The sequence below is a fragment of the Ascaphus truei genome, chromosome 7, assembly GCF_040206685.1.
Source record: "Ascaphus truei isolate aAscTru1 chromosome 7, aAscTru1.hap1, whole genome shotgun sequence".
Lineage (NCBI taxonomy): Eukaryota > Metazoa > Chordata > Amphibia > Anura > Ascaphidae > Ascaphus > Ascaphus truei.
This window is the reverse complement of record NC_134489.1, coordinates 113,497,786-113,511,867: the sequence shown is the minus strand read 5'-3', so window position 1 is coordinate 113,511,867 and position 14,082 is coordinate 113,497,786.

The following is a 14,082-nucleotide window of genomic DNA, read 5'->3' as shown; positions in this document are numbered from 1 at the left end:
AGCTCACACAGTCCCACATACATATAATGCCCGCTCACCCAGTCCCACATACATATAATGTCAGCTCACCCAGTCCCACATATATATAATGCCAGCTCACCCAGTCCCACATACATATAATGCCCGCTCACCCAGTCCCACATACATATAATGCCCGCTCACTCAGTCCCACATACATATAATGCCCGCTCTACCAGTCCCACATACATATAATGCCAGCTCACCCAGTCCCACATACATATAATCCCAGCTCACGCAGTCCCATATACATATAATGTCAGCTCACCCGGTCCCACATACATATAATGCCAGCTCACCCGGTCCCACATACATATAATTCCAGCTCACATATAATGCCCGCTCACCCAATCCCACATACATATAATTCCAACTCACTCTGTCCCACATACATATAATGCCAGCTCACCCAGTCCCACATACATATAATGCCAGCTCACCCGGTCCTACATACATATAATTCCAACTCACTCAGTCCCACATACATATAATGCCAGCTCACCCAGTCCCACATACATATAATGCCAGCTCACCCAGTCCCACATACATATAATCCCAGCTCACCCAGTCCCATATAATTATAATGCCAGCTCACCCAGTCCCACATACATATAATGCCAGCTCACCCAGTCCCACATACATATAATGCCAGCTCACTCAGTCCCACATACATATAATGGCAGCTCACACAGTCCCACATACATATAATGCCCGCTCACCCAGTCCCACATACATATAATGTCAGCTCACCCAGTCCCACATATATATAATGCCAGCTCACCCAGTCCCACATACATATAATGCCCGCTCACCCAGTCCCACATACATATAATGCCCGCTCACTCAGTCCCACATACATATAATGCCCGCTCTACCAGTCCCACATACATATAATGCCAGCTCACCCAGTCCCACATACATATAATCCCAGCTCACGCAGTCCCATATACATATAATGTCAGCTCACCCGGTCCCACATACATATAATGCCAGCTCACCCGGTCCCACATACATATAATTCCAGCTCACATATAATGCCCGCTCACCCAATCCCACATACATATAATGCCAGCTCACCCAGTCCCACATACATATAATCCCAGCTCACGCAGTCCCATATACATATAATGCCAGCTCACCCAGTCCCACATACATATAATGCCAGCTCACCCGGTCCTACATACATATAATTCCAACTCACTCAGTCCCACATACATATAATGCCAGCTCACCCAGTCCCACATACATATAATTCCAACTCACTCAGTCCCACATACATATAATGCCAGCTCACCCAGTCCCACATACATATAATGCCAGCTCACCCGGTCCTACATACATATAATGCCCGCTCACATATAATGCCCGCTCACCCGGTTCCACATACATATAATGCCCGCTCACCCAGTCCCACATACATATAATGCCAGCTCACCCAGTCCCACATACATATAATCCCAGCTCACCCAGTCCCATATAATTATAATGCCAGCTCACCCAGTCCCACATACATATAATGCCAGCTCACCCAGTCCCACATACATATAATGCCAGCTCACTCAGTCCCACATACATATAATGGCAGCTCACACAGTCCCACATACATATAATGCCCGCTCACCCAGTCCCACATACATATAATGTCAGCTCACCCAGTCCCACATATATATAATGCCAGCTCACCCAGTCCCACATACATATAATGCCCGCTCACCCAGTCCCACATACATATAATGCCCGCTCACTCAGTCCCACATACATATAATGCCCGCTCTACCAGTCCCACATACATATAATGCCAGCTCACCCAGTCCCACATACATATAATCCCAGCTCACGCAGTCCCATATACATATAATGTCAGCTCACCCGGTCCCACATACATATAATCCCAGCTCACCCAGTCCCACATACATAAAATGCCCGCTCACCCAGTCCCACATATATATAATGCCAGCTCACCCAGTCCCACATACATATAATGCCAGCTCACACAGTCCCACATACATATAAACCCAGCTCACCCAGTCCCACATACATAAAATGCCCGCTCACCCAGTCCCACATACATATAATGACAGCTCACCCAGTCCCACATACATATAATGCCAGCTCACCCAGTCCCACATACATATAATGCCAGCTCATCCGGTTCCACATACATATAATGCCCGCTCACCCAGTCCCACATACATATAATGCCCGCTCACCGGGTCCCACATACATATAATGCCCGCTCACCCAATCCCACATACATATAATGCCAGCTCACCCAGTCCCACATACATATAATGCCAGCTCACCCAGTCCCATATACATATAATGTCAGCTCACCCAGTCCCACATACATATAATGCCAGCTCACCCAGTCCCACATAAATATAATGCCAGCTCACCCAGTCCCACATACATATAATGCCAGCTCACCCAGTCCCACATAAATATAATGCCAGCTCACCCAGTCCCACATACATATAATGCCCGCTCACCCAGTCCCACATACATATAATGCCAGCTCACTCAGTCCCACATACATATAATGCCCGCTCACCCAGTCCCACATACATATAATGCCAGCTCACCCAGTCCTACATACATATAATGCCAGCTCACTCAGTCTCACATACATATAATGCTCGCTCACCCGGTCCCACATACATATAATTCCAACTCACTCTGTCCCACATACATATAATGCCAGCTCACCCAGTCCCACATACATATAATGCCAGCTCACCCGGTCCTACATACATATAATTCCAACTCACTCAGTCCCACATACATATAATGCCAGCTCACCCAGTCCCACATACATATAATGCCAGCTCACCCAGTCCCACATACATATAATCCCAGCTCACCCAGTCCCATATAATTATAATGCCAGCTCACCCAGTCCCACATACATATAATGCCAGCTCACCCAGTCCCACATACATATAATGCCAGCTCACTCAGTCCCACATACATATAATGGCAGCTCACACAGTCCCACATACATATAATGCCCGCTCACCCAGTCCCACATACATATAATGTCAGCTCACCCAGTCCCACATATATATAATGCCAGCTCACCCAGTCCCACATACATATAATGCCCGCTCACCCAGTCCCACATACATATAATGCCCGCTCACTCAGTCCCACATACATATAATGCCCGCTCTACCAGTCCCACATACATATAATGCCAGCTCACCCAGTCCCACATACATATAATCCCAGCTCACGCAGTCCCATATACATATAATGTCAGCTCACCCGGTCCCACATACATATAATGCCAGCTCACCCGGTCCCACATACATATAATTCCAGCTCACATATAATGCCCGCTCACCCAATCCCACATACATATAATGCCAGCTCACCCAGTCCCACATTTATATAATCCCAGCTCACGCAGTCCCATATACATATAATGCCAGCTCACCCAGTCCCACATACATATAATGCCAGCTCACCCGGTCCTACATACATATAATTCCAACTCACTCAGTCCCACATACATATAATGCCAGCTCACCCAGTCCCACATACATATAATTCCAACTCACTCAGTCCCACATACATATAATGCCAGCTCACCCAGTCCCACATACATATAATGCCAGCTCACCCGGTCCTACATACATATAATGCCCGCTCACATATAATGCCCGCTCACCCGGTTCCACATACATATAATGCCCGCTCACCCAGTCCCACATACATATAATGCCAGCTCACCCAGTCCCACATACATATAATCCCAGCTCACCCAGTCCCATATAATTATAATGCCAGCTCACCCAGTCCCACATACATATAATGCCAGCTCACCCAGTCCCACATACATATAATGCCAGCTCACTCAGTCCCACATACATATAATGGCAGCTCACACAGTCCCACATACATATAATGCCCGCTCACCCAGTCCCACATACATATAATGTCAGCTCACCCAGTCCCACATATATATAATGCCAGCTCACCCAGTCCCACATACATATAATGCCCGCTCACCCAGTCCCACATACATATAATGCCCGCTCACTCAGTCCCACATACATATAATGCCCGCTCTACCAGTCCCACATACATATAATGCCAGCTCACCCAGTCCCACATACATATAATCCCAGCTCACGCAGTCCCATATACATATAATGTCAGCTCACCCGGTCCCACATACATATAATCCCAGCTCACCCAGTCCCACATACATAAAATGCCCGCTCACCCAGTCCCACATATATATAATGCCAGCTCACCCAGTCCCACATACATATAATGCCAGCTCACACAGTCCCACATACATATAAACCCAGCTCACCCAGTCCCACATACATAAAATGCCCGCTCACCCAGTCCCACATACATATAATGACAGCTCACCCAGTCCCACATACATATAATGCCAGCTCACCCAGTCCCACATACATATAATGCCAGCTCATCCGGTTCCACATACATATAATGCCCGCTCACCCAGTCCCACATACATATAATGCCCGCTCACCGGGTCCCACATACATATAATGCCCGCTCACCCAATCCCACATACATATAATGCCAGCTCACCCAGTCCCACATACATATAATGCCAGCTCACCCAGTCCCATATACATATAATGTCAGCTCACCCAGTCCCACATACATATAATGCCAGCTCACCCAGTCCCACATAAATATAATGCCAGCTCACCCAGTCCCACATACATATAATGCCAGCTCACCCAGTCCCACATAAATATAATGCCAGCTCACCCAGTCCCACATACATATAATGCCCGCTCACCCAGTCCCACATACATATAATGCCAGCTCACTCAGTCCCACATACATATAATGCCCGCTCACCCAGTCCCACATACATATAATGCCAGCTCACCCAGTCCTACATACATATAATGCCAGCTCACTCAGTCTCACATACATATAATGCTCGCTCACCCGGTCCCACATACATATAATTCCAGCTCACTCAGTCCCACATACATGTAATGCCAGCTCACCCAGTCCCACATACATATAATGCCCGCTCACCCAGTCCCACATACATATAATGCTCGCTCACCCGGTCCCACATACATATAATTCCAGCTCACTCAGTCCCACATACATGTAATGCCAGCTCACCCAGTCCCACATACATATAATGCCAGCTCACCCAGTCCCACATACATATAATGCCAGCTCACCCAGTCCCACATACATATAATGACAGCTCACCCAGTCCCACATACATATAATGCCAGCTCACCCAGTCCCACATACATATAATGCCAGCTCATCCGGTCCCACATACATATATTGCCAGATCACCCAGTCCCACATACATATAATGCCCGCTCACCCAGTCCCACATACATGTAATGCCCGCTCACCCGGTCCCACATACATATAATGCCCGCTCATGCGGTTCCACATACATATAATGCCCGCTCACCCAGTCCCACATACATATAATGCCCGCTCACCGGGTCCCACATACATATAATGCCCGCTCACCCAATCCCACATACATATAATGCCAGCTCACCCAGTCCCACATACATATAATGCCAGCTCACCCAGTCCCATATACATATAATGTCAGCTCACCCAGTCCCACATACATATAATGCCAGCTCACCCAGTCCCACATACATATAATACCAGCTCACCCAGTCCCACATAAATATAATGCCAGCTCACCCAGTCCCACATACATATAATGCCAGCTCACCCAGTCCCACATAAATATAATGCCAGCTCACCCAGTCCCACATACATATAATGCCCGCTCACCCAGTCCCACATACATATAATGCCAGCTCACTCAGTCCCACATACATATAATGCCCGCTCACCCAGTCCCACATACATATAATGCCAGCTCACCCAGTCCTACATACATATAATGCCAGCTCACTCAGTCTCACATACATATAATGCTCGCTCACCCGGTCCCACATACATATAATTCCAGCTCACTCAGTCCCACATACATGTAATGCCAGCTCACCCAGTCCCACATACATATAATGCCCGCTCACCCAGTCCCACATACATATAATGCTCGCTCACCCGGTCCCACATACATATAATTCCAGCTCACTCAGTCCCACATACATGTAATGCCAGCTCACCCAGTCCCACATACATATAATGCCCGCTCACACAGTCCCACATACATTTATATGCCAGTTTACCCAGTCCCACATACATATAATGCCAGCTCACCCAGACCCACATACATATAATGCCAGCTCACCCAGTCCCACATACATATAATGCTCGCTCACCCGGTCCCACATACATATAATGCCAGCTCACCCGGTCCCACATACATATAATTCCAGCTCACATATAATGCCCGCTCACCCAATCCCACATACATATAATTCCAACTCACTCAGTCCCACATACATATAATGCCAGCTCACCCAGTCCCACATACATATAATGCCAGCTCACCCGGTCCTACATACATATAATTCCAACTCACTCAGTCCCACATACATATAATGCCAGCTCACCCAGTCCCACATACATATAATTCCAACTCACTCAGTCCCACATACATATAATGCCAGCTCACCCAGTCCCACATACATATAATGCCAGCTCACCCGGTCCTACATACATATAATGCCCGCTCACATATAATGCCCGCTCACCCGGTTCCACATACATATAATGCCCGCTCACCCAGTCCCACATACATATAATGCCAGCTCACCCAGTCCCACATACATATAATCCCAGCTCACCCAGTCCCATATAATTATAATGCCAGCTCACCCAGTCCCACATACATATAATGCCAGCTCACCCAGTCCCACATACATATAATGCCAGCTCACTCAGTCCCACATACATATAATGGCAGCTCACACAGTCCCACATACATATAATGCCCGCTCACCCAGTCCCACATACATATAATGTCAGCTCACCCAGTCCCACATATATATAATGCCAGCTCACCCAGTCCCACATACATATAATGCCCGCTCACCCAGTCCCACATACATATAATGCCCGCTCACTCAGTCCCACATACATATAATGCCCGCTCTACCAGTCCCACATACATATAATGCCAGCTCACCCAGTCCCACATACATATAATCCCAGCTCACGCAGTCCCATATACATATAATGTCAGCTCACCCGGTCCCACATACATATAATCCCAGCTCACCCAGTCCCACATACATAAAATGCCCGCTCACCCAGTCCCACATATATATAATGCCAGCTCACCCAGTCCCACATACATATAATGCCAGCTCACCCAGTCCCACATACATATAAACCCAGCTCACCCAGTCCCACATACATAAAATGCCCGCTCACCCAGTCCCACATACATATAATGACAGCTCACCCAGTCCCACATACATATAATGCCAGCTCACCCAGTCCCACATACATATAATGCCAGCTCATCCGGTTCCACATACATATAATGCCCGCTCACCCAGTCCCACATACATATAATGCCCGCTCACCGGGTCCCACATACATATAATGCCCGCTCACCCAATCCCACATACATATAATGCCAGCTCACCCAGTCCCACATACATATAATGCCAGCTCACCCAGTCCCATATACATATAATGTCAGCTCACCCAGTCCCACATACATATAATGCCAGCTCACCCAGTCCCACATAAATATAATGCCAGCTCACCCAGTCCCACATACATATAATGCCAGCTCACCCAGTCCCACATAAATATAATGCCAGCTCACCCAGTCCCACATACATATAATGCCCGCTCACCCAGTCCCACATACATATAATGCCAGCTCACTCAGTCCCACATATATATAATGCCCGCTCACCCAGTCCCACATACATATAATGCCAGCTCACCCAGTCCTACATACATATAATGCCAGCTCACTCAGTCTCACATACATATAATGCTCGCTCACCCGGTCCCACATACATATAATTCCAGCTCACTCAGTCCCACATACATGTAATGCCAGCTCACCCAGTCCCACATACATATAATGCCCGCTCACCCAGTCCCACATACATATAATGCTCGCTCACCCGGTCCCACATACATATAATTCCAGCTCACTCAGTCCCACATACATGTAATGCCAGCTCACCCAGTCCCACATACATATAATGCCCGCTCACACAGTCCCACATACATTTATATGCCAGTTAACCCAGTCCCACATACATATAATGCCAGCTCACCCAGACCCACATACATATAATGCCAGCTCACCCAGTCCCACATACATATAATGCTCGCTCACCCGGTCCCACATACATATAATGCCAGCTCACCCGGTCCCACATACATATAATTCCAGCTCACATATAATGCCCACTCACCCAATCCCACATACATATAATTCCAACTCACTCAGTCCCACATACATATAATGCCAGCTCACCCAGTCCCACATACATATAATGCCAGCTCACCCGGTCCTACATACATATAATTCCAACTCACTCAGTCCCACATACATATAATGCCAGCTCACCCAGTCCCACATACATATAATTCCAACTCACTCAGTCCCACATACATATAATGCCAGCTCACCCAGTCCCACATACATATAATGCCAGCTCACCCGGTCCTACATACATATAATGCCAGCTCACATATAATGCCCGCTCACCCGGTTCCACATACATATAATGCCCGCTCACCCAGTCCCACATACATATAATGCCAGCTCACCCAGTCCCACATACATATAATCCCAGCTCACCCAGTCCCATATAATTATAATGCCAGCTCACCCAGTCCCACATACATATAATGCCAGCTCACCCAGTCCCACATACATATAATGCCAGCTCACTCAGTCCCACATACATATAATGGCAGCTCACACAGTCCCACATACATATAATGCCCGCTCACCCAGTCCCACATACATATAATGTCAGCTCACCCAGTCCCACATATATATAATGCCAGCTCACCCAGTCCCACATACATATAATGCCCGCTCACCCAGTCCCACATACATATAATGCCCGCTCACTCAGTCCCACATACATATAATGCCCGCTCTACCAGTCCCACATACATATAATGCCAGCTCACCCAGTCCCACATACATATAATCCCAGCTCACGCAGTCCCATATACATATAATGTCAGCTCACCCGGTCCCACATACATATAATGCCAGCTCACCCGGTCCCACATACATATAATTCCAGCTCACATATAATGCCCGCTCACCCAATCCCACATACATATAATTCCAACTCACTCAGTCCCACATACATATAATGCCAGCTCACCCAGTCCCACATACATATAATGCCAGCTCACCCGGTCCTACATACATATAATTCCAACTCACTCAGTCCCACATACATATAATGCCAGCTCACCCAGTCCCACATACATATAATTCCAACTCACTCAGTCCCACATACATATAATGCCAGCTCACCCAGTCCCACATACATATAATGCCAGCTCACCCGGTCCTACATACATATAATGCCCGCTCACATATAATGCCCGCTCACCCGGTTCCACATACATATAATGCCCGCTCACCCAGTCCCACATACATATAATGCCAGCTCACCCAGTCCCACATACATATAATCCCAGCTCACCCAGTCCCATATAATTATAATGCCAGCTCACCCAGTCCCACATACATATAATGCCAGCTCACCCAGTCCCACATACATATAATGCCAGCTCACTCAGTCCCACATACATATAATGGCAGCTCACACAGTCCCACATACATATAATGCCCGCTCACCCAGTCCCACATACATATAATGTCAGCTCACCCAGTCCCACATATATATAATGCCAGCTCACCCAGTCCCACATACATATAATGCCCGCTCACCCAGTCCCACATACATATAATGCCCGCTCACTCAGTCCCACATACATATAATGCCCGCTCTACCAGTCCCACATACATATAATGCCAGCTCACCCAGTCCCACATACATATAATCCCAGCTCACGCAGTCCCATATACATATAATGTCAGCTCACCCGGTCCCACATACATATAATCCCAGCTCACCCAGTCCCACATACATAAAATGCCCGCTCACCCAGTCCCACATATATATAATGCCAGCTCACCCAGTCCCACATACATATAATGCCAGCTCACCCAGTCCCACATACATATAAACCCAGCTCACCCAGTCCCACATACATAAAATGCCCGCTCACCCAGTCCCACATACATATAATGACAGCTCACCCAGTCCCACATACATATAATGCCAGCTCACCCAGTCCCACATACATATAATGCCAGCTCATCCGGTTCCACATACATATAATGCCCGCTCACCCAGTCCCACATACATATAATGCCCGCTCACCGGGTCCCACATACATATAATGCCCGCTCACCCAATCCCACATACATATAATGCCAGCTCACCCAGTCCCACATACATATAATGCCAGCTCACCCAGTCCCATATACATATAATGTCAGCTCACCCAGTCCCACATACATATAATGCCAGCTCACCCAGTCCCACATAAATATAATGCCAGCTCACCCAGTCCCACATACATATAATGCCAGCTCACCCAGTCCCACATAAATATAATGCCAGCTCACCCAGTCCCACATACATATAATGCCCGCTCACCCAGTCCCACATACATATAATGCCAGCTCACTCAGTCCCACATACATATAATGCCCGCTCACCCAGTCCCACATACATATAATGCCAGCTCACCCAGTCCTACATACATATAATGCCAGCTCACTCAGTCTCACATACATATAATGCTCGCTCACCCGGTCCCACATACATATAATTCCAGCTCACTCAGTCCCACATACATGTAATGCCAGCTCACCCAGTCCCACATACATATAATGCCCGCTCACCCAGTCAAACATACATATAATGCTCGCTCACCCGGTCCCACATACATATAATTCCAGCTCACTCAGTCCCACATACATGTAATGCCAGCTCACCCAGTCCCACATACATATAATGCCCGCTCACACAGTCCCACATACATTTATATGCCAGTTTACCCAGTCCCACATACATATAATGCCAGCTCACCCAGACCCACATACATATAATGCCAGCTCACCCAGTCCCACATACATATAATGCTCGCTCACCCGGTCCCACATACATATAATGCCAGCTCACCCGGTCCCACATACATATAATTCCAGCTCACATATAATGCCCGCTCACCCAATCCCACATACATATAATTCCAACTCACTCAGTCCCACATACATATAATGCCAGCTCACCCAGTCCCACATACATATAATGCCAGCTCACCCGGTCCTACATACATATAATTCCAACTCACTCAGTCCCACATACATATAATGCCAGCTCACCCAGTCCCACATACATATAATTCCAACTCACTCAGTCCCACATACATATAATGCCAGCTCACCCAGTCCCACATACATATAATGCCAGCTCACCCGGTCCTACATACATATAATGCCAGCTCACATATAATGCCCGCTCACCCGGTTCCACATACATATAATGCCCGCTCACCCAGTCCCACATACATATAATGCCAGCTCACCCAGTCCCACATACATATAATCCCAGCTCACCCAGTCCCATATAATTATAATGCCAGCTCACCCAGTCCCACATACATATAATGCCAGCTCACCCAGTCCCACATACATATAATGCCAGCTCACTCAGTCCCACATACATATAATGGCAGCTCACACAGTCCCACATACATATAATGCCCGCTCACCCAGTCCCACATACATATAATGTCAGCTCACCCAGTCCCACATATATATAATGCCAGCTCACCCAGTCCCACATACATATAATGCCCGCTCACCCAGTCCCACATACATATAATGCCCGCTCACTCAGTCCCACATACATATAATGCCCGCTCTACCAGTCCCACATACATATAATGCCAGCTCACCCAGTCCCACATACATATAATCCCAGCTCACGCAGTCCCATATACATATAATGTCAGCTCACCCGGTCCCACATACATATAATCCCAGCTCACCCAGTCCCACATACATAAAATGCCCGCTCACCCAGTCCCACATATATATAATGCCAGCTCACCCAGTCCCACATACATATAATGCCAGCTCACCCAGTCCCACATACATATAAACCCAGCTCACCCAGTCCCACATACATAAAATGCCCGCTCACCCAGTCCCACATACATATAATGACAGCTCACCCAGTCCCACATACATATAATGCCAGCTCACCCAGTCCCACATACATATAATGCCAGCTCATCCGGTCCCACATACATATATTGCCAGATCACCCAGTCCCACATACATATAATGCCAGCTCACCCAGTCCCACATACATATAATGCCAGCTCACCCAGTCCCACATACATATAAACCCAGCTCACCCAGTCCCACATACATAAAATGCCCGCTCACCCAGTCCCACATACATATAATGACAGCTCACCCAGTCCCACATACATATAATGCCAGCTCACCCAGTCCCACATACATATAATGCCAGCTCATCCGGTTCCACATACATATAATGCCCGCTCACCCAGTCCCACATACATATAATGCCCGCTCACCGGGTCCCACATACATATAATGCCCGCTCACCCAATCCCACATACATATAATGCCAGCTCACCCAGTCCCACATACATATAATGCCAGCTCACCCAGTCCCATATACATATAATGTCAGCTCACCCAGTCCCACATACATATAATGCCAGCTCACCCAGTCCCACATAAATATAATGCCAGCTCACCCAGTCCCACATACATATAATGCCAGCTCACCCAGTCCCACATAAATATAATGCCAGCTCACCCAGTCCCACATACATATAATGCCCGCTCACCCAGTCCCACATACATATAATGCCAGCTCACTCAGTCCCACATACATATAATGCCCGCTCACCCAGTCCCACATACATATAATGCCAGCTCACCCAGTCCTACATACATATAATGCCAGCTCACTCAGTCTCACATACATATAATGCTCGCTCACCCGGTCCCACATACATATAATTCCAGCTCACTCAGTCCCACATACATGTAATGCCAGCTCACCCAGTCCCACATACATATAATGCCCGCTCACCCAGTCAAACATACATATAATGCTCGCTCACCCGGTCCCACATACATATAATTCCAGCTCACTCAGTCCCACATACATGTAATGCCAGCTCACCCAGTCCCACATACATATAATGCCCGCTCACACAGTCCCACATACATTTATATGCCAGTTTACCCAGTCCCACATACATATAATGCCAGCTCACCCAGACCCACATACATATAATGCCAGCTCACCCAGTCCCACATACATATAATGCTCGCTCACCCGGTCCCACATACATATAATGCCAGCTCACCCGGTCCCACATACATATAATTCCAGCTCACATATAATGCCCGCTCACCCAATCCCACATACATATAATTCCAACTCACTCAGTCCCACATACATATAATGCCAGCTCACCCAGTCCCACATACATATAATGCCAGCTCACCCGGTCCTACATACATATAATTCCAACTCACTCAGTCCCACATACATATAATGCCAGCTCACCCAGTCCCACATACATATAATTCCAACTCACTCAGTCCCACATACATATAATGCCAGCTCACCCAGTCCCACATACATATAATGCCAGCTCACCCGGTCCTACATACATATAATGCCAGCTCACATATAATGCCCGCTCACCCGGTTCCACATACATATAATGCCCGCTCACCCAGTCCCACATACATATAATGCCAGCTCACCCAGTCCCACATACATATAATCCCAGCTCACCCAGTCCCATATAATTATAATGCCAGCTCACCCAGTCCCACATACATATAATGCCAGCTCACCCAGTCCCACATACATATAATGCCAGCTCACTCAGTCCCACATACATATAATGGCAGCTCACACAGTCCCACATACATATAATGCCCGCTCACCCAGTCCCACATACATATAATGTCAGCTCACCCAGTCCCACATATATATAATGCCAGCTCACCCAGTCCCACATACATATAAT